Genomic DNA, 23,243 nt, shown 5'->3' with positions numbered 1-23,243 from the left:
CTTTTTCTTAGAGGTTTATGAAGGAAATATATGTGATGTGTTAAAATTGAAAGTGTAGTAAGAAAAATCATGCTTGTTGCAGAAAAAAATAGACATTCAAAGAACCACACACCAGATACAGATTTTATGTAATATGTAAAGATTATTTTAACCATGATTTTGAGAGTTCGTATTCTCAGGGTACAGATTTTTAAATTTAAAATTTTATTTTTACTAACAAATAATAATTATATACATTTATTGGGTAAATATGGTTTTTTGATATGTGTGTACATTGAAGGATGATCCAGTTAGGCTAATTAACATATGTGTCACCTCATTTACTTATTTTTCTGTGATGAGAACAGTTAAAATCAAGGTTTACATTTTTTTTTATTGTAATTGAGAGAAACAGGAGCAATGTTTTTGTGGTTGAATTTAAAAACCATTCGTGACATAAGAATGCCTGTGTGTATATAATTATATGCTATCTATGAGTGTATTATGAATATGCACATACCTCATATGTTAGAATTATTGCCTATTCTATAGAAAGAAAATATTATGTTGAAAATATCCAATATTCAGTTAACTGAAAAACAGATCACATTATTTCTTAGCTTTTTTTTTTTTGGTCATTTACTATTATTGCCTGTAGGCCTAGTAGCAATGATTTTGGAGTTTCCAGTATCACATGACAAATTTAAAGGACTATATAAGAAATTTGAAATACTAGTCTTGCTCAAAAAATGTAAAACTTCAGTCGAATCCTGTTTATCAGAAATGTGGTGTCACTAAAAGTAAATACTTTCATTTAAAAAAATCTAAGGCCTCCATAGCATTGATATTCCATAAAGAAATATTCTGAATTTTACTTCTCAGTCATTATTTTATAACTTACATATATAAGTAAGAAGAAAACCTTTTGTTACTTCATTAAAATAGGTCACTTTCATTTGCATGTGTTGAAATACATTTTTGCAAAAAGTAGGCTTTTTTATATATATATACAAGGATTCATTTAAAGTTAGAAGGACAAATCCCCTAACATTTAAGTGTAGAGTGAGAAAGAGTAAACAGAAATATAAACATAAAAACAAATATTTTTGAGTTGGCTCCCTAATAAGGGTGGCAGATTTAGCTGTACAAACAGGTTCCATACAGAAGGTCTCCACAAAGTTTTAATATACTAATTTAATGATAATGAATGGAAATTGGTGGAATTCAAGAGTTTAAGAATTTGTACAAAGGGGCTGGGCACTGTGGCATAGTAGGCTAAGCTGCCTCTTATGGCACTGACATCCCACATGGGCACCAGTGTCCCAGCTGCTCTTCCAATCCAGCTCTCTGCTATTGTCGCTCCTCTGCTCGCGGAGGAGCGGCACAGGACCGGACGCTGTTATTCCCTTTCAGTAGGTTTTTTTCTACCGCAAAGCAACCACAAGAGAAGAAAGAACGAACGAAATAATGAACTCCCCAGCGAGCTCTCTGACCAGCTCTCCAACCAACACCCCTACCGTGCCGTCTCTTTCCCCCTTTATAGTCCTCTCCCACCAATCCGTGCTCTGCTGTCCACGTGCTGAGCACACCGTTCTCTTCCAATAAGAGGTAGGATCGGCTCCTACAGCTTCTTAGTCAAATTGATGAAGCAGCTGTGTACAATTTGTTTACTCCCTCTCAGCGCCATGCTGTGGGAGGTGGGCCCTGCCTCCCACAGCTATGGCCGAGGAAAGCAGTAGAAATGGCCCAAGTGCTTGGGCCCCTGCACCAGCATGGGGTACGCTGCTGCTGGCTCCTGGCTTCTGTCCAGCTCCATATATACCTGTCAAGCCAATGCTTCAGAATGTTATACTACTATAGTTTTAGTGATCTGTGACTACTTTAAAATTTACTGTATATAGGTGATATGGTAATTTTTTCCATTCATTGTTTATAGCCATTTCTTATATTCCAACTAAACTAATGCCTTTTTACTTATTAAATCTTATTTGGTGAAGCATTTAGCCTTTTTACTATAAAATAAATTTAAAAGATGTTATCTCAGAAACTAAAAAAATAAAGGGAGAAGGTGGGTGTCGCTCCCCCTCTTCGTGGAGGAACGACATTAAACCCTGCCTAGGCTTCATATCCGAGTCACGGCACCATTATGCCTCCTAGGCTTCATATCCGAGTCACGGCACCATTATGTCGCTCCCCGTCTTCGTGGAGGAACGACACAGGACCCTGCGCTGTTCTTTTGTCTTCTCGGCCCTCCCCAGGTTTGCTGCTGGTTCTTCCCAGGTTGGCTACTGTCCCTTCCACCTCCTCCTTTATAGTCCTCTTCCACCAATCCCAACTCTGCTACCCACACGCCGAGTACGCTGCTCTCCTCCAATCAGAAGCAGGATCAGCTCCTGCAGGTCATCACTCAAGTTGGCGAGAGGCAGCTGCGTGGAAGTTGTTACTCTCTTCTCAGCGCCATATTGTGGGAGAGCAGATGCATAGAATAAGTCTTAATTCCAGTAACAGTCTAGTCCGAGTTGCTCCCCACAGATCCCCCTTTCTTTTTATTTTTTGGCGTTGATTCACGCCTGTCTTCGGTACCCCGCGGCACACACTCTGCTCTGCTTGCTGGAGTTGCCCACAGATGCTTACAAGCCCTACCAATCAGGCAAACCGAATCCGGGTCCTCTCTTCGCCATGTTGTGAGGAGGTTTTTAGGCGCTGATGCGTGCCTGTGTTCGGTGCCCTGCAGCGCATGCTCTGCTCTGCTAGAACTGCCTGCAGGTGCTTACAAGCCCTACCAATCAGGCAAACCGAATCCAAGCCTTCTCATTGCCGTATTGTGGGGAGACTTATTGGTGTTGATAACGTGCCTGTCTTCGGTGACCTGCAGCAGGTAAGCTGCTAGCCACCAGCAGGTGCTTATCGTCTTACTAATCAGGCAGACCGAATCCAAGCCCTCTCATTGCCATGTTGTGGGGAGGCCTTATTTTTCTCTATTTCTCTATCTCCGGGCATTCCTATTTCTCCTATTTTACTTCTATCTGCCAGCATTCCTATTTCTCTCATTTTACTTCTAAACTTCTGTTTCTCTTATCCCCGCGGCTTCCTGGCGCCCGCCCTGAGGCAGCTTCTCGGCGCCTCGCCCCGCGGCGGCTTCCCGGCTCTGTGCGGCTTCCCGGCTTCGCGCGCTCCGCAGTCTCCGCGCCCTTTGCGCCCTCACCACGGCCTTCGCACCAGCCCCGCGTTCCCTATCTACTTGCGCCCCGTGCACTCCCCCGCTTGTGCCCCGCACGCTCTCTGCACGTGGCGGCTTCCGCGAATCACGCAGCCTAGCTCAAGTTTCCGCCACCGGTTGGTTTAGTTTTCAGTCTAAGTTCCCCGGGCTAACCTGATGAAATACAACCTATAGCTTACGTCTCCGCCTCTGGTTTTAGCTTTTCGCCTTTTGTTCCCCGGGCTGACTTGAAGAATTCCAACCTGGCTTACGTCTCCGCCTCAGCCTGCCCCCGTGGCTTCATCCTCCCTAACATTTTTCTCTACCCGGTATGTTTCCTAAGTTTTCTTCCAACAATATTCCCCTCTCATTTCTCCTGGCTTCTCCCCACAGTCCGTATCCGAGTCTAAGTTTCTTCTAGGTTTCACTTTTGCTTTCAATTTCCTAGCTTCCCCGCCATAGTCCGCATCCGAATCTGTTTCTTCTTGCTTTCACTTTCACTTTCAATCTAACTTCTTCCGGCACTTTTTCCATCCGGCATTTCCCTAGGCTCTTCTAGTCTCTCTCTCCAGTATTTTCCCACTTTTTCCTGCTTCTTCCCTCCTAGGTTTCCTATCCGAGTCACGGCACCATTATGTCGCTCCCCCTCTTCGTGGAGGAACAACACTAAACCCTGCCTAGGCTTCATATCCGAGTCACGGCACCATTATGTCGCTCCCCCTCTTCGTGGAGGAATGACACTAAACCCTGCCTAGGCTTCATATCCGAGTCACGGCACCATTGTGTCGCTCCCCCTCTTCGTGGAGGAACAACACTAAACCCTGCCTAGGCTTCATATCCGAGTCACGGCACCATTATGTCGCTCCCCCTCTTCATGGAGGAACGACACTAAACCCTGCCTAGGCTTCATATCCGAGTCACGGCACCATTATGTCACTCCCCGTCTTCGTGGAGGAACGACAGGTGGGAAGGTGGGAGGTGAAGAGGAGAGGGAGAGGGAGAAAGAGGGAGGGAGGAAATAAATATTATATGCTCTTTCTTTCTTTCTTTCTTTTCTTTTCTTTTTTTTTTTGACAGGCAGAGTGGACATTGAGAGAGAGAGACAGAGAGAAAGGTCTTCCTTTCCCGTTGGTTCACCCCCCAGTGGCCGTTGCGGCTGGCGCACTGCGCTGATCCGAAGCCAGTAGCCAGGTGCTTCTCCTGGTCTCTCATGTGGGTGCAGGACCCAAGGACTTGGGCCATCCTCCACTGCCTTCCCAGGCCACGGCAGAGAGCTGGACTGGAAGAGGGCCTACTGGGACAGCATCCGGCGCCCCAACCGGGACTAGAACCCGGTGTGCCGCCGCCACAGGCGGAGAATTAGCCTATTGAGCTGCAGCGCCGGCCAAGAAATATTATATTCTTAGAATTGTGTCTATGCACTAGGCTAATCCTCCGCCTAGCGGCGCCGGCACACCAGGTTCTAGTCCCGGTCGGGACGCCGGATTCTGTCCCGGTTGCCCCTCTTCCAGGCCAGCCCTCTGCTGTGGCCAGGGAGTGCAGTGGAGGATGGCCCAGGTGCTTGGGCCCTGCACCCCATGGGAGACCAGGAAAAGCACCTGGCTCCTGCCTTTGGATCAGTGCGGTGCACCGGCTGCAGCGCGCCGGCCACAGCGGCCAATGGAGGGTGAACCAACGGCAAAAGGAAGACCTTTCTCTCTGTCTCTCTCTCTCACTGTCCACTCTGCCTGTCAAAAAAAAAAAAAAAAAAAAAAGAATTGTGTCTATGAACTATATTGAATCTGTTAAAAACTAATTAATAATTAAAAATAAAATATTAAAATAAATAAGCAAAAGTTAAGAATCAAGGCATAAATTAGGATGATAACTGTTGCCTGGTTAATAATGTCCAATATATGTAAATTGTCCTTACTGTAGATAGAAAATTTGTTAAATTTTCTTTTTCAGAAACAACCTCAAGAACTACCAGTAAATTGACTTATATCATCTTTGGCCTCAATGTTCATTATCTGAATAATTCTCCTGTGGTAAGTAATACTCTCCATTTGAGGCCATTTGTATTAGAAATGAATCCATTTGTAAATGTTATATTCCATCTTACTCAATCTTTATTTTTTTTTGAAATTTATTATGTTTTTTGATGGCAAGTTGATGCTTCCAAAACATTTAACAATATAACCACAATCCCGTACTTCTGACTGAACTTTCACCAAGTTTCAGCACTGAAAATGGAAAACCAAGAAGGGTCTAGATGAAGAGTGTTCTTCCCCAAAGGATGAAGGGCTTCTGAGGATTCTAAATAAACTTACTTTAGGGGTATTGTAGACATTCTTTTGCTATTGCTTGGTTCATTTTCTTCTTGAGAAGATTCTGTTTTCCTTTCTTTCCCTTTCACTCTGTTACTTAATATAGCCCAAAGTATGCTGCAGCCTTCTCAACCACTGCTCTCAGCAAATACTCACATATCCTTTATGAGACCACTGAGAATTTGGAACACAAATTTTTCTTTTCCTCTTAATTCTTTTCTTCCCACCCACTTCTGATATAAGAACTTTCGTTTTCAAAAAATATTTATTTATTTGAAAGTCAGAGCAACAAGGGGAGGGCTGTATGGGGGAACATAGAGAGAGAGAGAGAGAGAAGGAAAGAGAGAATGAATCTTCATCTATTAGTTCACTTCCCAGATTCTGCAACAGCTAGGGCTGGGTCAGGCCAAAGCCAGGAGCCAGAAACTCCATCTGGATCTCCCTTGTGCGTTGCTAGTCTCAAGTACTTGAGCCATCAGCCATCACCTGCTGCCTCCAAGGTGCGTTAGCAGGAAGCTTGACTGGAAGCAGAGGTGGAACTCTATCCTAGACACTCCTATGTGGGAGTCCTAAGCAGTGGCTTAACTCGCTGTATCATAATGCCTATTCCAGATCTTATTTAGCCCCGTATTTTTTTTTTTTTTTTTGCTGCTCTTCTGACACTGAATCATCAACTTATCCCATTCTTTTTGAACCATGATTAAGACACAGTGCAGTCTTTAGACAATAAGTAATCTATGTGCCCCGTGTTCCTGACCCTTGGCTTAGTAATGAGGTTTAGAAGAACACAAGCCTCGTACTCCTTCAAGTAGGGAGGCCTTGGCTGGCGTCTCGGGAGCAGTGAAACAAGCAATTCCAGTGCCCTTCTTTTCCCATGACTCATCTCATTCCTCAGCTAGCAGAAAGAGATCTTTGCTGCTTGGATGCTATGTTCAAATGGATGGCTACACCACTGGTTCCAGATTGGGCCCTCTTGCTAGCGCCACTGAAGTTCTGTGTAATTCCACCTGTATTAAAATGCAGTCAGGAGCTGTAACGGAGGGTGACTTGACTCTGAACCTTGGTGGATACAGAATGTTTTCAAATAGTCAGATCTCAATGACCTTTATTTTTCACATGAAGAAACTGAAACAAGTAATTGAGGATAAATTTCTTTAAATCGTTTTTCTTTCATTTGGAAGAGAGAGAGAGAGAGAATATCATTCACGTGGTGGTTCATTCCCCAAATGCTTGCAACAGCTGGGACTGGGCCAAGTTGAAGTCAGGAGCCTGGAACTCAGTCTGAGTCTTCCATGTGTGTGGGTGGCAGGGACCCAAGTACTTAGACTGTCGCCTGCTGCCTCCCAGGGTGTGTCCTAGCAGAAAGCTGGAATCAGAAGCAGGGCTTGGATTTTGAACCCAGGTGCATCTTAAGCGCTGCACTGAATGCCTTCTCCCAGTGCTTTTTTCTAACATTTCTTGCCTAACTGCTTTCCTGCATAACTTTCTGGTTAAGTAGGGAGATGAGGGTTTTGGCAGATTCTGGTCTTTAACGCCAGATTCTTTCTGCATACAAATGCCATTAATCATCTGATTACTGTCAAATCACTTTAAGTCCTAGTGAGATCAGCATCTCCTGAAATTCATTAGTGCATTTACTGAGCACTTGACTGCATGCAGTGCATTCTATTACATTGTGTTTGGGGAAATGGAAATAAAAAGGCATTGTCTCTGACATATGAAGGTACTTCAGTTTGTGGAAACATAGAATTAAAAGATAAGTTTATTTTGGCACAAAATTTTTTGAAATCCATGAATAATTTGTTTTTATAACACTCATATTCATGAGCTTTTTGAAGACCCTTTGTATGCAGATTTCAAAAATGTTTTGCACCAGAATAAACTTATCTTTGAATTCAGTTTTCCATGAACTTTTTGAAGTGCCCGTGCTTAATGTCTTATACTCTGGTTAGGAAAATGATATTAGAAAACTGATGACGACATTTTACTGCATCTCATCAGCAACATAAAGCTGTTTTCCCTCTTTAATGGTCTTGCCTTTTCCACAGAATTCCTGTTACAGCCAAAACCTCTCTTCATATGATCCCTTCAAATAAGCTCTGCTTTGCTTGCAAGGTGGGGGTCAAACAAGCACCCATTTCTTCCACATGTCCTGGCGTATCTTTGCAGTCCCCTTACCAGTTTCTTTGTGTTTCTCTTAGGCGTTGCATTTCCTCTTGAGGCAAGAACTAGGTTTTCTCTGGAGACATTCTGAGCCATTTTGAGCCAGACTTGACTGTAGAGTTGGTAGGATTCCATTCACAAGTCTCACGGGGAAGACTCAAACACAGTTTCTTTGGCTGTTTCCATGTGAGGCTACCAGGCAGGCTGAGGGTCTTTTCTCCTCCTTTGTCTGCATCCTTTAGTCCGTGTGAGTCCTCCTTTCAGTGCAGTGGGGCCAGTGTGAGCGAGGACATGCCATTGAACTGCATTGAGGGCTCAGTCTAGCAGCTCAGTTGGGATTCTGCCTTGTGTGAAGTTGTTTTCAGGGGCTAGAGAAATAAGAGGAGTTGGTATTGTTGCTGTCTGGCAGAAGATCGTCCATTCCCTCTTCCCTTAGCTTACTTTTGGTTCCTTGACTCTACTTTCTGCTGGGTGAAGGAAGACAGCCCTGTTGGTTGCTTCAGTCTGGGGCTCCCTAAAGTGGGACACTGTGGGGCAGCAACCCACATACTCCTTGCATGTTGCTGCTGCTTTCTGGTTGCTGAATCTTTCCCTTTCAAAGTATATAATAAAAGAAAGCGGTGTGTGGGGGTAGAAAGTTGGAGAGAAGATTATGGGGCAAGGGGATGAGGAAGGTGGGAAGAATAATTAAAAACTTAGTTTTTGTTCTTATGTGGAACCAACATATTTCTACGCCTCTCTCTGCAACTCATCTTGGCTCCTGTGGTGCTTTCTCTGGCTCAGTAGGCAAGGGATGGAGCCCAAGGTACTGCCTGGCTAATAAGCTCTTAGGTAATGCCAACACTGCTGGTTCCTGGACCACACTCTAAGTAGCCAGGAATGAGGAATGATAAATAAAAAGCACCAGTTTCTTAATCACTTTTCATATAATAATATTAGACATTCACTTAATACTTAATATGTGCCTGACGTTATTTTAGGTATTTTGCATCTATTAACTCATACAACCACCACAGTAATTCTACGAGTTAGGCAGAGACTACTAGCTCCACTTCACAGATGAGGAAATCAAGGTGCAGGTTAATTGATTTACCAAATATCACCTTTGATCTGGATTCAGAGTCTGTGTATGTAGCCTTGTTTCTTTCTGATATATTTTTTTAAATTCATTTGACAGATAGACAGTGAGAGGGAGAGACAGAGAGAAAGGTCTTCCTTCATTTGGTTCACCCCTCAGATGGCCGCCACGGCCAGAGCTACGGAGCTGGCTAGGAGCCAGGTACTTCCTCCTGGTCTCCCATGCGGGTACAGGGCCTAAGCACTTGGGCCATCCTCCACTGCCTTCGGGGCCACAGCAGAGAGCTGGACTGGAAGAGGAGCAACTGGGACTAGAACCTGGTGCCCATATGGGATGCTGGCGCCGCAGGCAGAGGATTAGCCAAGTGAGCCACGGCGCCGGCCCCTCTTTCTGATATTTTAAAAACTTATCCTCTTCTGGACAGTTTTAAGCTTTTCAATATTTTTCCACTTAAAATGTGGAGCCCAGATTGAAAATAATGTTTCAGATGAGATGAACCAGGCTTCGCTTCAATTTCATTGTAATATTATTCCCATGGGATTAGTCACATTGTCAACTTTATGCCTTCTGTAAATTTGAAAATTAGAGCCAGTTCTCAAGAATTAGTTGCAGGATCCCAAGGCAGCTATGGTTTGGGCTGGTTTTTGTGTTTTTTTTTGTTTTTGACAAATGGAGGCAGCAAAGATCAGTTGAGGCTAACAGCTCTAGTTGATTACTGAGGCAGCAAGAGAAACAGCTCCAAGACAAACAGATATTCTTCATTGTGTAGCCTAAGGGGAGAGACCAAATCTGGAAGGGCCAGCTGGGCAGGAGTGGGGGATGACGGTGAAATGGAATACTGTAGGAGTGACAAGGCTGGTGATGGGTCAGGGCAGAAAGCAGAGAGGCTGAGACACAGTGAAGTATTATAAATGAGCCATGTCCCAGTCAAGGAAGCCAGAGACTTATTCATTCAACAATATTAACTGACAACTTACTGTGTCCCAGGCACTATGCTACACATTGGTGATTTAGTGATAAACCAGAGCTGGTCCCTCCCTCAGGAACTGCTTATTCTTATGGGAGATAATGGCAAGACAAAACTAAACCACACGGAAATCAGACAAATAAGCCAGTTGCAGGCTGTAATAAACATCTTGAAGGAAACAAGGATCAATGATCCATGAAACCAAAGGAGACCTTACTTTATGAAGGGTCATCAAGGAAGGCCTTCACCTGGGAACTCAAATCAGAGAAGTTAGGCATGTAAAGAGTAGAGAAAAGGGCATTCCAGGTAACAACCAGCTATGCAAAGGCCAAAGGGTGAAGAAAGAGAATGGCATGGAAGAGTGGGCTGCTTGGCAGGAGTTTTGGGAATCCACAGTCATCTTGGAAACTGGTGCAAATGCATGTAAAAGGTAATAATGGATATGAAACAAAATCAATATATGATAGATTGGTCAAATCTCACCTGGAGTTTTATATTGAACACAAGGCATGTGGGTCCCAGCTTTGATGGCCACAGTCTCTGAAATCAGGAAATATTTTCAAGACAAGCCTCAGTTTTTGGATTTAAAAGCCCATCTCTGAGTTGTTAGGGTCTTGCTGAGGCCCTAACAATTCTTAAAAAGAAATCTTGGTCTAGGTTATGGTGATGAAGGGCTAGGCCAAAAGCAAAGCACACAAGGGTGGCATTAATGCCCATGCTCTAAGATGAACTGGAACCACTAGCACGAGGAAATCAAAGCACATAGTCCCTCTGTGATAGCTGATTCAGGCAGCCCATCACAAAGAGGAGGAGGTCTGGCTGCCTGGTTTGGGTAAACCACTAGTTGCTCCCGGTGATCAACTGAATGACATATTTTCCAAAGCTTCCCAATGACCAAGTCTGTTTGTTGTGCTGCTCCAACAAAATAACACAGACCAGGTGGCTATAAGCAACACAAATTTATTTCTTATGGTTTTGAAGGTTGGAAAGTCCAATACCAAGGTGTTGGTGTGTACTGTTTGGTGAGAACCTTCCTGCTGTGTCCTCATGTAGTGGAAGAACAGAGAAGGAACCCACTCCCTCAAGCTACTTTTAATAAGAGTCCCACTCCCACCTCTAATCATTTGATGCCTCCTAAAGGCCACCCCTCTTAAACTTAATCTCAATGGTGATTCAGTTTCAATGAGTGGATTTGTGGAGGACATATTAAGAACACTGCAGACCTTTTAGATGATTTTTGTAGGTTTTTTTTTTTTTTGGAGAGGGAAATATAGCACACTTGTATAATATAACAAATCTGTATAATTTACAGAAGCTATTTTGAGAATCAGAACACTTGCCTTAATGGAGGTCCTGTGAGTTCTCACCTATACTTATGTCTTTAAGAGCCTAGAAACTCCCTGATGCTAGTCTTTCCCACCTCCAGACCATTACACACAGAACTGCCAGAGAGATCCAGTTGAAATTCACATTCCATCTTAACTGTCTGTTCTGCTTAAAAGTGGGTCCTCACCACTGTTAATAAAACCTATACTCTTTTTTATTGGCTGTCAGTATCTTTCATGATATGACTTTTGCCTAAACTAACCACTTTCATCTCCCGCCACAACCCCTGACTGAGTCATGGCTATACTGAACTACTTGCTCTTTATTGAAATAACCATGTTCCCATGTCTTGGCCTTTTCTTATGCGATTCCTACTTGCTTCTTCCCACAACTAATTCTGAATCATCCTTTAGAATTTAGTTCAATTCTCACTTCTTCAGCAAGTGTCCAACCCCTCCAGGACAACGGTTAGCCTCCAACACTTTTTCTGGCTTCCATATAAAACTTTGAGCTTTTTGAGGACTTGAACTGTATGTATCCTTTAGTGTTTAACAGTGTCCAGCACAGACAGGCTTGTGGAATGGCAACATTTGTACTTCCCACTTTCTGATTTCACTTTAGTTCTCCATGATTTCTTGTGGATTATGAAGATCTCATGTTAACTTCTGCATTAGATATATCCTTCATCTCTATGTCCTCTTTCAGGGCAGAGGGGAAAATGATCTGCTTAAACTTAAGCATGGAGACATATTTCTATCTCTGTCATCAGAATTGTGAAAAGTCTTTAATGGGTTCTTTTATAACCCATGGTTTCATCTAAGTGCTCATACCTTGCTGTGATTTAGGACACAAAATCATAGACTTCTAGGCCTAGAGGGCACATTAGATGTTAAGATTCTTTATTTCACTTTACAGACAAGGGCAAATGCTCAGATAGGGGTTAAAATCACACTGCTAGTTTGTGGCAGAATTGACTCCCAGTCCTGGGTTCTCTTTCCTACAATATGAACACTCTTCTGCCCACTTCTGTTTTTCATCCTATTTTGATGTCAGAGACCAAATACAGATTTGGCCCTAGTGCTTTACTTACCAGTTGAAACTTTAATTTTGCCTCTGAAGCTAATAATTTAATTATCAAATGAGTTAGCATGAAAAAATTTCACCTGGAGGCCCACTAAATTGTGGACCTCCTTATTAAAAATTCTGAGGGCAAACATTTGAAGCAGTGGTTAAGACACCACTTGGGATGCTTGCATGCCATGTTGGAGTGCCTTGTTTGACTCCCAGATTCTCTTCAGAGTTCAGCTTCCTACTAAGGAGTACCTTGGGAGGCAACAGCCGATGGCTCAGTCTGAGTCCCTACCACCCACATGGTAGGCCTGGACTGAGTTCTTGACTCGTGGCTTTGACCTGGCCCAGCCCCAACAATTGCAGGCATCTGGGGAATAAACCAGAGGATGGAAGATTTCTATCCCAGTGTCTGTAAACTGAAGGGGCTTGAAAACAAAAAATAAAAACCCCAGAAATGCATAAATACATGCTGAATAGATTATCAGTCCTTCCTCCTTTGCCTTTCAGAGATCTTTCCTCCTGTCACAAATTGGGTCAGCAGCAGAGCACTTAATAACGCACTGGCACATTCCCTTTTTACCAGGACATTCCAGTTGTGTTAAGGCTGTGCTAGTAGAGGAGTCAGAAAGTTATATTGTAAATATTATCTGCCTGGATTCAAACAATCCTCTTGATAGTAGAACCAGAAAATATTTGTGCTCATTGTTAATTTTTTTACTTTAAATTTTTTGTTTGACTATTAGATTTGGTTAATAACATAGTGAACTAATATTATAAATATTAGCACATCTTTTATTTCATTATAGATATTTTATAATCATTCCTGAACCTGTGTATATGAAATACATGAAATTGTATACCTTAAATAGAATTCAAAACATGAAAAAAATAAGAAATATAAAAAAATTTAAAATGAAAAAAGAATATTTTATACATACAGAAAAGTGTGTACAATATTTAACAAAAAATTATGTGTCTATCACCCAGCTTAGTCCTGTCATAGCATCTTGTCATATTTTCCCAAAACTCTCTTTCCCTACATTTCATGATCCCCTTCCTTCACTTTTTTTTCCTCTTCCCTTCCTTCCTCCTTTCCCAGTTAGAATCCTACAAGTATAGTTGAAGCCATTGTAACCAACTTGACACATTTCTTTCCTGCTTTTTGCAGAGGTAGCAACTAAGCTGAATTTTCAGTTTTAATTCTGCATGTGTTTTTACATCTGTATCTATGTATATATAAATAATACTCATGTTGATTTAATTGTTTTCTGTCCTTAGTAAATGATTCTCACTCAATTTTCATACACATCTTCTAGTTCATTTAAATAGCTTCTATTTCATAAAAAAATCCCCAATTTATCCATCTTGTCATTATGGATCTTTAAATTGTTACAATTTTTCTCTTACAAACAATGCAGGAATGGGCAGCATTCTTGTACATGACTCCTTCTAAGAGCTAGATAGCTCAGTATGACATCACTGGATTGCATCATGTCTTAGCCAGCTTTTTCATGACTATAGTGAAATACCTGATACAGGCTAACTTTGTAAAGAAAAGAGTTTTATTTAGCTCAGGTTTGGATGCTGGAAATCCAAATGGCATGGAACAGGCTTTTGCAAGCCCTTGACTGCCTCATTTCTTGGTAGGTTGCAGTAGTAGCAGTGCATGTGAGAGCCAACAATCACATGGTCAAACAGGAAGTCAGAGGGAGGCTATGTAGGACCAGGGCCAGGCTGTAAAACAGTGCTCTCACAAGAACTAACCAGAACCCCCAAGAAATACAATAGTTCCTTTTGAGGTTATGCTCTCAATTGATTCAAGGACCTCCTACCTTTTAAAAGTTCCTCATCACCTCCCAATACCACCACCTGAAGACCAAGCTCCCGACATGTAGACCCTTGGGGGCAACCCATATCCAAACCACTGCACATAATAGATTTTTTTTAAAAAAAGAAGTGTAGTTTGATGCATTTATATAATCACAATCAGAATATTTGCATTACCATAAGTGCATGATAACTCTTGAAAGATTTATTGTTGGTAGTAAAACAATCTGACCAGTTACTTAAAAGAAAAAAAAAAAGATAAGTGATGGAAGAAACAGAAGGTCAGGAATAGGATGTAAAATAGTACAGAAAAGTAGGTAAATTATAATCTAAATTTTCTTAAGAAGACAATTCATCTTTGGGGAAAAAGGAGAATGAACACACAAGTAAATTGAACCAACTGAACATGAAATATTTTCATCTACATTTCAGATGATACCTTTTGGTTCATTGCATCCATGAAGACTTCTGGTATGTTTTTTTCTTTAAATGTTAATATACTGTAGCTATTCATAAAGATGAATTCATAATTTCAAAACTCCCCCCAAATGGACATTTTCAGGCCCATATAGTTTCTTTTTTTTATTTCCCCAAAGAAACCTTTTATTTAAGGAGTACAAATTTCATAAGTACAACTTTAGGAATATAGTGATTCTTCCCACAATACCTGCCTTCCCACCCCTACTCTACCCTACCCCACCTCCTCCTTCCTCTCCCATTCCCAATCCCATTCTCCATTAAGATTCATTTTCAATTAAATTTATACATAGAAGACCAGCTCTATACTAAGTAAAGATTTCAACAATTTACACACACACGCACACACACAAACACACTGTTTGAGAACAGATTTTCCAGTAAATTATCATAATACAGCTCACTGAAGACAGAAGTCCTGCATGGAAAGTAAGTGCGCAGTGACCCTCTGTGGGGCTCCATGGGATGCGCAGCCATGGAGCCCCCACGTCAAGGTCGGTCTGATAGCTGTTGCTGTGTCTTTATCACAAGGCAGATGTTGCTAGTTTCAGTTAGGGCAATGCTTTCCCACGGTCGGGACTTTCCAGAGGAGTTGAGAATGTTGTAAACAACAAGATGGCGCTGAGGACCACGCAGTGAGCCTGCCTGCTGCATGACACCTCATCTGATTGGCCCGAGGACGCGTGCACACTGCGTGAACAGACAGCGGATTGGAGTGTTCCGTGCGTGGACTTGAGCCTGCTTGCAATTGGCCAGATTTTGTATATAAGCTGTGTGCTGAGGAAGGAGGGGGCTTTTCTGTCCACTCTCCTCCCTTCATTCTTTCTCTGTCACTGTTATTTTCTCATTAAAAGTCTACTGAAGACCGATAAGCTGCGAACAGTGTCGTTCCTTTGTGGGCAAGGGAGCAGCAACCCTCATTGTTAATTTAACAATTAACACTCTTACATGCGATGTCAGTGATCAACCGAGGCTCTTGGCATGAGCTACCAAGGCTGGAAGCCTTTTGAATCCACAATCTCCATCAGTATTTAGACAAGGCAATTAGGAAAGTGGAAGTTCTCTTCTCTCTTCAGAGAAAAGAACATCCTTCTTTGATGGTCACTTCTTTCCACTGGGGTCTCACTCACAGAGATCCTTCATGTAGGACTTTTTATTTGCCACAGTGTCTTGGCTTTCCATGCCTGAAGTGCTCTCATGAGCTTTTCAGCCAGACCAGAATGCCTTAAGGGCTGATTTTGAGGTTAGAGTGCTTTATAAAGCAATTCTCATTCTATGAGTCTGCTGTGTAGACTGCTTCCCATTTTGGAATATTCTCTTCTTTTTAATTCTATCTATTATTATTACCAGATACTTGATCTTATTTATATGATCCCTTTAACACTTAATCCTATGTATATGATCACTTTAACACTTAATATGGTCACTTTAACACTTAAGATGGCATTTTTACCACCCAGCCTAATGGAATTTGGGGTCCCACGGCAAGTTTTAAACTTAGAAGTAAGTCTGTATGCAGAACTATACAGTTTTACAGTTATAAACTTCCTCTTCCCTCTCTTATTCCCACTCTTACTTTTTCTGAGATCTATTTTCAATTGACTGTATACATACATGATTAACTCTGTGTTAAGTAGGGTGTTCAACAAATATATGAAGAAGAAAAAAAAATGTTCCTCGACAGTTAAGACAAGGACTGTTCAAGTCATTGCTTCTCAAAGTATAATTTCACTTCTACAGATTTTCTTTTAGGTACTGTATTAGTGATCATAGATCAGGGAGAACATATGGTATTTGTCCCTTTGGAACTGGCTTCTTTCTTTTTTTTCTTTTTTTGACAGGCAGAGTTAGACAGAGAGGGAGAGACAGACAGAGAGAAAGGTCTTCCTTCTGTTGGTTCACCCCCAAATGGTCGCTATGGCCAGTGTGCCGCACTGATCCGAGGCCAGGAGCCAGGTGCTTCCTCCTGGTATTCCATGCAGGTGCAGGGCCCAAGCAATTAGGCCATCCTCCACTGCCTTCGGGGCCACAGCAGAGAGCTGGACTGGAAGAAGAGCAACCAAGACAGAATCCGGTGCCTCAACCGGGACTAGAACCCGAGGTACAGGCAACGCAGGTGGAGGATTAGCCTAGTGAGCTGTGGCGCCAGCCATGGAACTGGCTTATTTCACTAAGTATGATGTTTTTCAGGTTAATCCATTTTGTTGCAAATGACTGCATTTCATAATTTTTACTGCTGTGTAGTATTTCATAGAGTACATATCCATAATTTATTTTTCCAGTCCTTTTAACACTGCTTTTGCTGTATCCCATAAGTTTTGATATGTTTTATTGTCATCTTCATTTGTTTCCAGAATTTTTTTTATTTCTCTTTTGATTTCTTCTATGACCCACTCTTCATTCAGGAATAAGTTGTTCAGTCTCCATGTGTTTGCATATGTTCTAGAGATTCCTGCGTTGCTGATTTACATCTTCATTCCATTGTGGTTTGAGAAGATGCACGGTATGATTTCTATTTTTTTGAATTTGGTGAGACTTGCTGTATGGACTAGCATGTGGTCAATTGTAGAGAAAGTTCCATGCACTGGTGACAAGAATGTGTATTCTGCAAATGTAGCATGAAAAGTTCTGTAGATATCTGTTAGGTCCATTTGGCCTATAGTGTTGATTAACCATGCTGTTTCCCTGCTGGTTTATCTGTCCATTGCTGAAAAGGTGGTGTTGAAATCCCCAATTACTATTTTATTTGAGTCTATGTATCCTTTTAGATCCCTTAACATTTCTTTTAAATAGGCAGATACCCTGTAATTAGGTGCATATATGATTATGATGGTTACATCTTCCTGTTGAAGTCATCTCTTTAATTATTGCATAGTGCCTTTTCTTTGTCTCTTTTAACAGTTTTTGTGTTAAAGTCTATTTTGTCTGATATTAGGACGGCTATACCAGCTCTTTTTTGGTTTCTGTTAATATGGAATATCTTTTTACATTCTTTCACTTTCAGTCTACGTGCATCTTTATTAGTGAGATATGGTTTTTTTAGGCAGCAAATAGATTCGTTTTTTTTTTAATCGATTCAGCCAGTCTGTGTCTTTTAACTGGAGAGTTGAAGCCATTTAAACTCAAGGTGACTGTTGATAAATAACAATTTTGCCTTACTATTTCCCCATAAATATTCCTATTTTTTACTTTGTATTTCCTTTGTATTTTTACTGGGAGATTTCCTTCCTTTACCTTCTTCTGTAGTGATGACCATGTTCCTGTGTCTCTGTGTGCAGCACATCCTTAAGCATCTTCTGCATGGCTGGATGGGTAGTGACAAATTCTTTCAATTTCTGTTTGTCATGGAAGGTCTTTATTATACCTCCATTCATAAAAGAAAGCTTTGCAGGGTAAAGTATTCTGCCGCTGACAGTTCTGTTCTCCAAATAACTGGAATATATCTCACCATTCTCTCCTAGCCTATAGAATTTCTGATGAGAAGTGAGTTGTGAGTCTAATTGGAGATCCTCTGAAAGTAATCTGGTGGTTTTTTTGTGCACATTTAGAATCTTTTCCTTATGTGTTATTGTGGAGAGTTTGATTACAATGTGTCATGGTGAAGATCTTTTCTGGTCACATTATTAGTAGTTCTATGTGCTTCCTGTACTCAGATGTCCCTTTCTTTCTCCAAGTTGAGGAAATTTTGTGTTATTGTTTCACTAAAAGGCCTTCTAATTCTTTCTCTCATTCCATGCCTTCAGGAACTCCTAGAACCCATATGTTTGTTTGTTTGATAGTATCCTATAGATTACAAACAGTGTTTTTTAGTTTTCTAATTTCTTCTTCTTGTGTTTGGTTTGACTGTATAATTTCTTGTGCTTTTTCTTCTAAGTCAGATATTCTTTTTTTCTGCTTCACTGATTGTTTTGTTAAGACTCTCTACTGCATTTTTTTGTTTGTTCTATTGAATTCTTCATTTCCAGATTTCATTTTGATTTCTCTTTAAGATTTCAATTTCATGGGAGAAATTTTCTTACATGTCATACAGATTTCATTAGTTCATGCATTTGCTTCTGATTACTTCTAAGTAATCCTATGATCAACTTTTTGAATTCTGTTTCTGGAATTTCTTCAGTCTCATCATCTTCACAATCTGGTATTGAAGTGTTGTGTTCTTTGGGGGGGGGAGGGCGTCATGTTGTCTTCTTCTTGTTTCTTGAATTGGAGTGTTTGTTATTCAGCATTTGTGGAGATAGTTGTTGGTTTGTTTTTTCACTGTGGTGGCTTTTATGTTTGTACTATGCTTCTGTAGATGATTGGAGTGTTTGCTTTTAGTGAATACCTAGAGGCATGTAGTGGGTGTGGCCAGGGAGCTCTGGTCAGTGCTCCAGGGTGAAGGGCATGTCTGAGGTGACACACTCTGGTTTGACATGATAAATATCCTCTGATTTTATTATTAGAGGAGAGGTTTGTTCTTGTCTGTTCATATAGACTCAGCTGAGCTCCTCTCCTCAAAGGAGACTAGTACCTGGATGTTAGCCCTGTGGGTATATTATTCATCGGCTCTGCCACAAAGACCACACTGGATCTGAGCAGTCCTCAGTGTAAGCTCAGATTCTCTGACAGTGTTCATCATCAGGTAACCAGGGAACCCTGTTCATGTGGAGCTTCCTGCAGTGACTGCCCAGAGCCCCAGCCACACCCTCTGTCCTCCCACATAGCCTCAGTGTTTTCACAGTCACAGCACACAAGCCTCCCACAGTCACAAGCACCCAGACCCCTGTTTGTTCTCCCCACCAGACTCAAGAATCTCCACTTGGCTTGTTGCTGGGCACAGACACAGAAATAGGCTTGTGCAGGGTGCTATGTATGTCCAAAATTGTGCCTGCTCTCTATCAGCTTGTTACAGGATGCCATTGCAGGGTGACTGAGGAGAGATAAATGTATCCCTTTTTTGTTTTTTCTCCTCTAGTTTGGCAGGTCTCCTGTCCCCCATGGGACTCCAAGCCAGGTTCCCTCCAGGCTCTTCCTGCAGCTTTTTCGCCAGTAGCTTGGGCTGCTGCAATCTGGTCTCACCTCACTCTCCAACACTGGTGCAGAGGCTCTTGGCTGCTGGGGTCCTGAGTTGTGTGAGTCCACGCCCTCCATGTAGGTCCTTGTTGTCCCTCCAATTTGTGTCAAATTTCCTCTACTATTTTCTTCCTAACTCTTCTCCGAGACTGCCAGAATGTTCTTTCCTGTGAAAATTACTTCCTACTGTGAACCTACATTCTGCCTACTTCTTTTATATGATCTATTGCACATTATATTTGCCATGGTTTGTTTACATGGCTCTCTTAATTAACTGATATTTTGAGGGCAGAGTTCTTGTCTTATTTGTATCTCCAGGGTGTGGTGCTCAGCAAGCAGTTCAGACTGAGGAATGAATGAAAGGTCCACATTATGGGACATCTTTTATAGTTGGTAGTGGGTTTTGGATAATAGGATAATTCAGTGAAAATTTAAAGTTTAGAAAAGGGGACTTTATTCTTTTGTTTTCAGTTGGACCTACAGAAAGGATGCTTCATATAAAATTTTATAAATGGCTAAAAAAGGAGAGAAACCACTGAAAATTTGCAGACATTTATAATATATGATTAACATATATATTAGTATTCAGTTAATTTGATGAAAATCTTAGTTTTACAAATTGCTAAAAAATCAGCTGTGAAAACTTTCTGTTCTCTTTTTGGGGTTTAATTTTTATCAACCAGTAGGATCTTCTAATTCCCTTATTCTTATAATCTGGGATACTTGGAGTTTGTCTTGTTGGAATTGCTGATAAAATGAAATAATTCTTTGAAAGTTCTTAGTACAGTGCTTGGCAGAGACTCATAGTAAGTCCTGAGTAAACATGAGCTTTACTATTACTAGCTAATCCCAGGCTCAGAAGCATACAACTTATACCATGTACTTCTTGTATTTGAGGGAGCTCCCATCTACATTTTGGGAGTAGTGCATTAGTAAACCTGCTAACGCAGAAAAAGAAGCATCTAAGGAATTTATACTTTAAAATGAAGCACACAATAGAACATTCTTGAATATTTTTTAGTTAGGTATAAAAATATAGGGAGATTATATATATATATTATATATATATATATTTTTTTTTTGGACAGGCAGAGTGGACAGTGAGAGAGAGAGACAGAGAGAAAGGTCTTCCTTTGCCGTTGGTTCACCCTCCAATGGCCGCCACGGCCGGCGCGCTGCGGCCGGCGCACCGCGCTGATCCGATGGCAGGAGCCAGGTACTTATCTTGGTCTCCCATGGGGTGCAGGGCCCAAGGACTTGGGCCATCCTCCACTGCACTCCCTGGCCACAGCAGAGGGCTGGCCTGGAAGAGGGGAAACCGGGACAGAATCTGGCACCCCGACCAGGACTAGAACCCGGTGTGCCGGCGCCGCAAGGCGGAGGATTAGCCTAGTGAGCCGCGGTGCCGGCCTGATTATGTATATATTTTTTTAACAAATTATTTATTTATTTGAAAGTCAGAGTTACACACAGAGAGAAGGAGAGGCAGAGAGCGAGAGTGAGCGAGCGAGCGAGAGCGAGGTCTTCCATTCTACTGGTTCACTTCCCAGTTGGCTGCAACAGCCAGAGCTGCACTGATCTGAAGCCAGGAGCCAGAAGTGTCCTCCAGGTCTCCCACCCAGGTGCAGGGGCCCAAACACTTGGGCCATCTTCCACTACTTTTCCAAGCCATAGCAGACAGCTGGATCGGAAGTGGAGCAGCCAGGACACGAACCAGCGCCTGTATGGGTTGCCAGCACTGCAGTTGGCTGCTTTACTTGCTATGCCACAGCGCTAGCCCCAAGAGATTATATATTATCACCATATTTTCCAAATGTAGAAATCCCATTACAATATTTTAAGAACACTCTCTACCATCAAAATGGCTTTCTTACCAGGAATAAATCTATCACATGCCAGAGTGAAGGTGGTGGCTGTTCAAAGACCTTCCCAATGGTAACTTTGAGGTAAGCTGTAGCTTACCAAACATAAACCTGGACAGGTCCACCATAACTACTTTATTTACATTTTGACTCATGATGCCTGTCAAACTTTAATCATAGGGAAACAAGTAATATTACTCAGACTCCATTGTTTAATCTTCCATTCATTTGTTTTCCAAGTTTGTTTCCATCTGTGAGAACGTTCCCTTTTGATTGCAACACTTGGTTCTAATTTCTGCAATTTATCTTCATTTGCCATTGTGTGGTGGCTCCGAAAAATCCTATGATAAGCTCCTTACTTCCAAAATCTATGCATCTATGCCTCATTGAGTTGGATTCATTCTGGGTATTTTGAAATCACATCAACTTTCAGATCAGTGAGTTACTTCTTAATAGATTACTGTCTGAATATCAGATGCTATTTTAAAAACATGAAAGAGTAGTTTTTAAATATGTGTAACTGCTTCTATGGAATAGTAAGCTGGAGTACTTACTTGAATGAAGGCCCTGATTTTGTTATGTTGTCATTGGATATTTGAATAACTTAGCTATAAATGAGTTCTATGTGTACAAAAGTACTTTTCTAAAGCAGTTGTCCCTAAATCAAAATATAGTTCTAGTTCCTGGGCAAAACTGGAAATGGAATGATTATATCTCCATAACTAAAACAAATTAGGGGGCTGGTGTTGTGGTATAGCGGGTTAAGATGCCAGCTGCAGCACCAGCATTCCATATGGGTGCCAGTTCGAGTCCTGGCTGCCCCACCTCTGAGGCAGCTCCCTGCTAATGTGCCTGTGGGAAGGCAGCAGAGGATGGCCCAAGTCCTTGGGCCCCTGCATCCACAAGGGAGACCTGGAGGAAGCCCCTGGCTCCTGGCTTTGGATCAACTCAGCTCTGGCCATTGCAGCCATTTAACAAGTGAACCAGCAAATATAAAAATAGTCTCTTTCTCTGTCTCTACCTCTGTCTGTAACTCTGTCTTTCAAATAAACAAAATATACCTTTCTTTTAAAAAATATACTTAACAACTAAAAATGTTATGTATTTAAAGTATACAGCTTGATCATTTTATATGTGTAGTTAAATAATCACCACAATCAAGTTAATTAACATATTCATCATTTCATATAGTTACCTTTTTTTTTCTTTTTTTGTTGTGTTAACATTTGCTAAGATCTACTCGCTTAGCAATTCTTTTTTGAGATTTATTTTATTTACTTGAAAGAATTACATAGAGAGAGAAGGAGAGGCAGAGAGAGAGAGAGTATGGTCTTCCATCCACTGTTTCACTCCCCAATTAGCTGCAACAGCCAGAGCTGTGCCGATCCGAAGCCAGGAGCCAGGAGCTTCTTCAGGGTCTCCCATGTGGGTGCAGTGATCCAAGGATTTGGGCCATCTTCTACTGCCCTCCCAGACCATAGCAGAGAGCTGGATTGGAAGAGGAGTAGCTGGGACTTGAACTGGCGCCCATATGCGATGCTGGCACTGCAGGCGGTGGCCTTACCCACTATGCCACAGCCCCAGCCTCAGCAAATTTCAAGAATAGAATATTTTTGGATTATATTGTTAACTCTATTCATATTAACAATAATATATAGATCTCCAAGTCTTAACCATCTTGAATAACTAAAACTTTTTTAAAAAAATATTTATTTTTAATTTGAAAGTCAGAGTTACAGAGAGGCAGAGGCAGAGAGAGAGAGAGAGAGAGCGAAGTGAGAGAGAGAGAGGTGAGAGAAAGTCTTCCATCAATTGGCTCACTCTCTAGTTGGCAGCAACAGCCAAAGCTGCGCCAATCTGAAGCCAGGAACCTGTAGCTTCTTCCAGGTCTCTCATGTGGGTTCAGGGGCCCAAACACTTGAGCCATCTTCTACTG

At 41.7% G+C, this 23,243-nt stretch overlaps 1 long non-coding RNA gene across 4 annotated transcripts in view; it reads left to right on the top strand.

Annotated features, from left to right (window-relative positions):
* The window catches only part of LOC103347699 (uncharacterized), a 227,992-nt gene that overhangs the window by 41,974 nt on the left and 162,775 nt on the right, over positions 1-23,243 (top strand). For 2 of the 4 annotated variants that reach the window (XR_016229454.1, XR_016229455.1), the window contains exons 2-3: positions 5,126-5,205; positions 14,349-14,387. This is a non-coding gene — a long non-coding RNA (uncharacterized LOC103347699). Of the gene's footprint in view, positions 1-5,125; positions 5,206-14,348; positions 14,388-16,839; positions 16,897-23,243 lie in introns of all 4 variants that reach the window. The other 2 variants (XR_016229456.1, XR_016229457.1) reach the window with 2 other exon arrangements.

This window comes from Oryctolagus cuniculus, chromosome 2 (genome assembly GCF_051225735.1).
Source record: "Oryctolagus cuniculus isolate XC-2025 breed Fujian yellow rabbit chromosome 2, ASM5122573v1, whole genome shotgun sequence".
NCBI classification, from domain to species: Eukaryota; Metazoa; Chordata; class Mammalia; order Lagomorpha; family Leporidae; genus Oryctolagus; species Oryctolagus cuniculus.
Note: the sequence above shows the minus strand (reverse complement) of the source record. Positions and strands in the feature narration are given on the sequence as shown.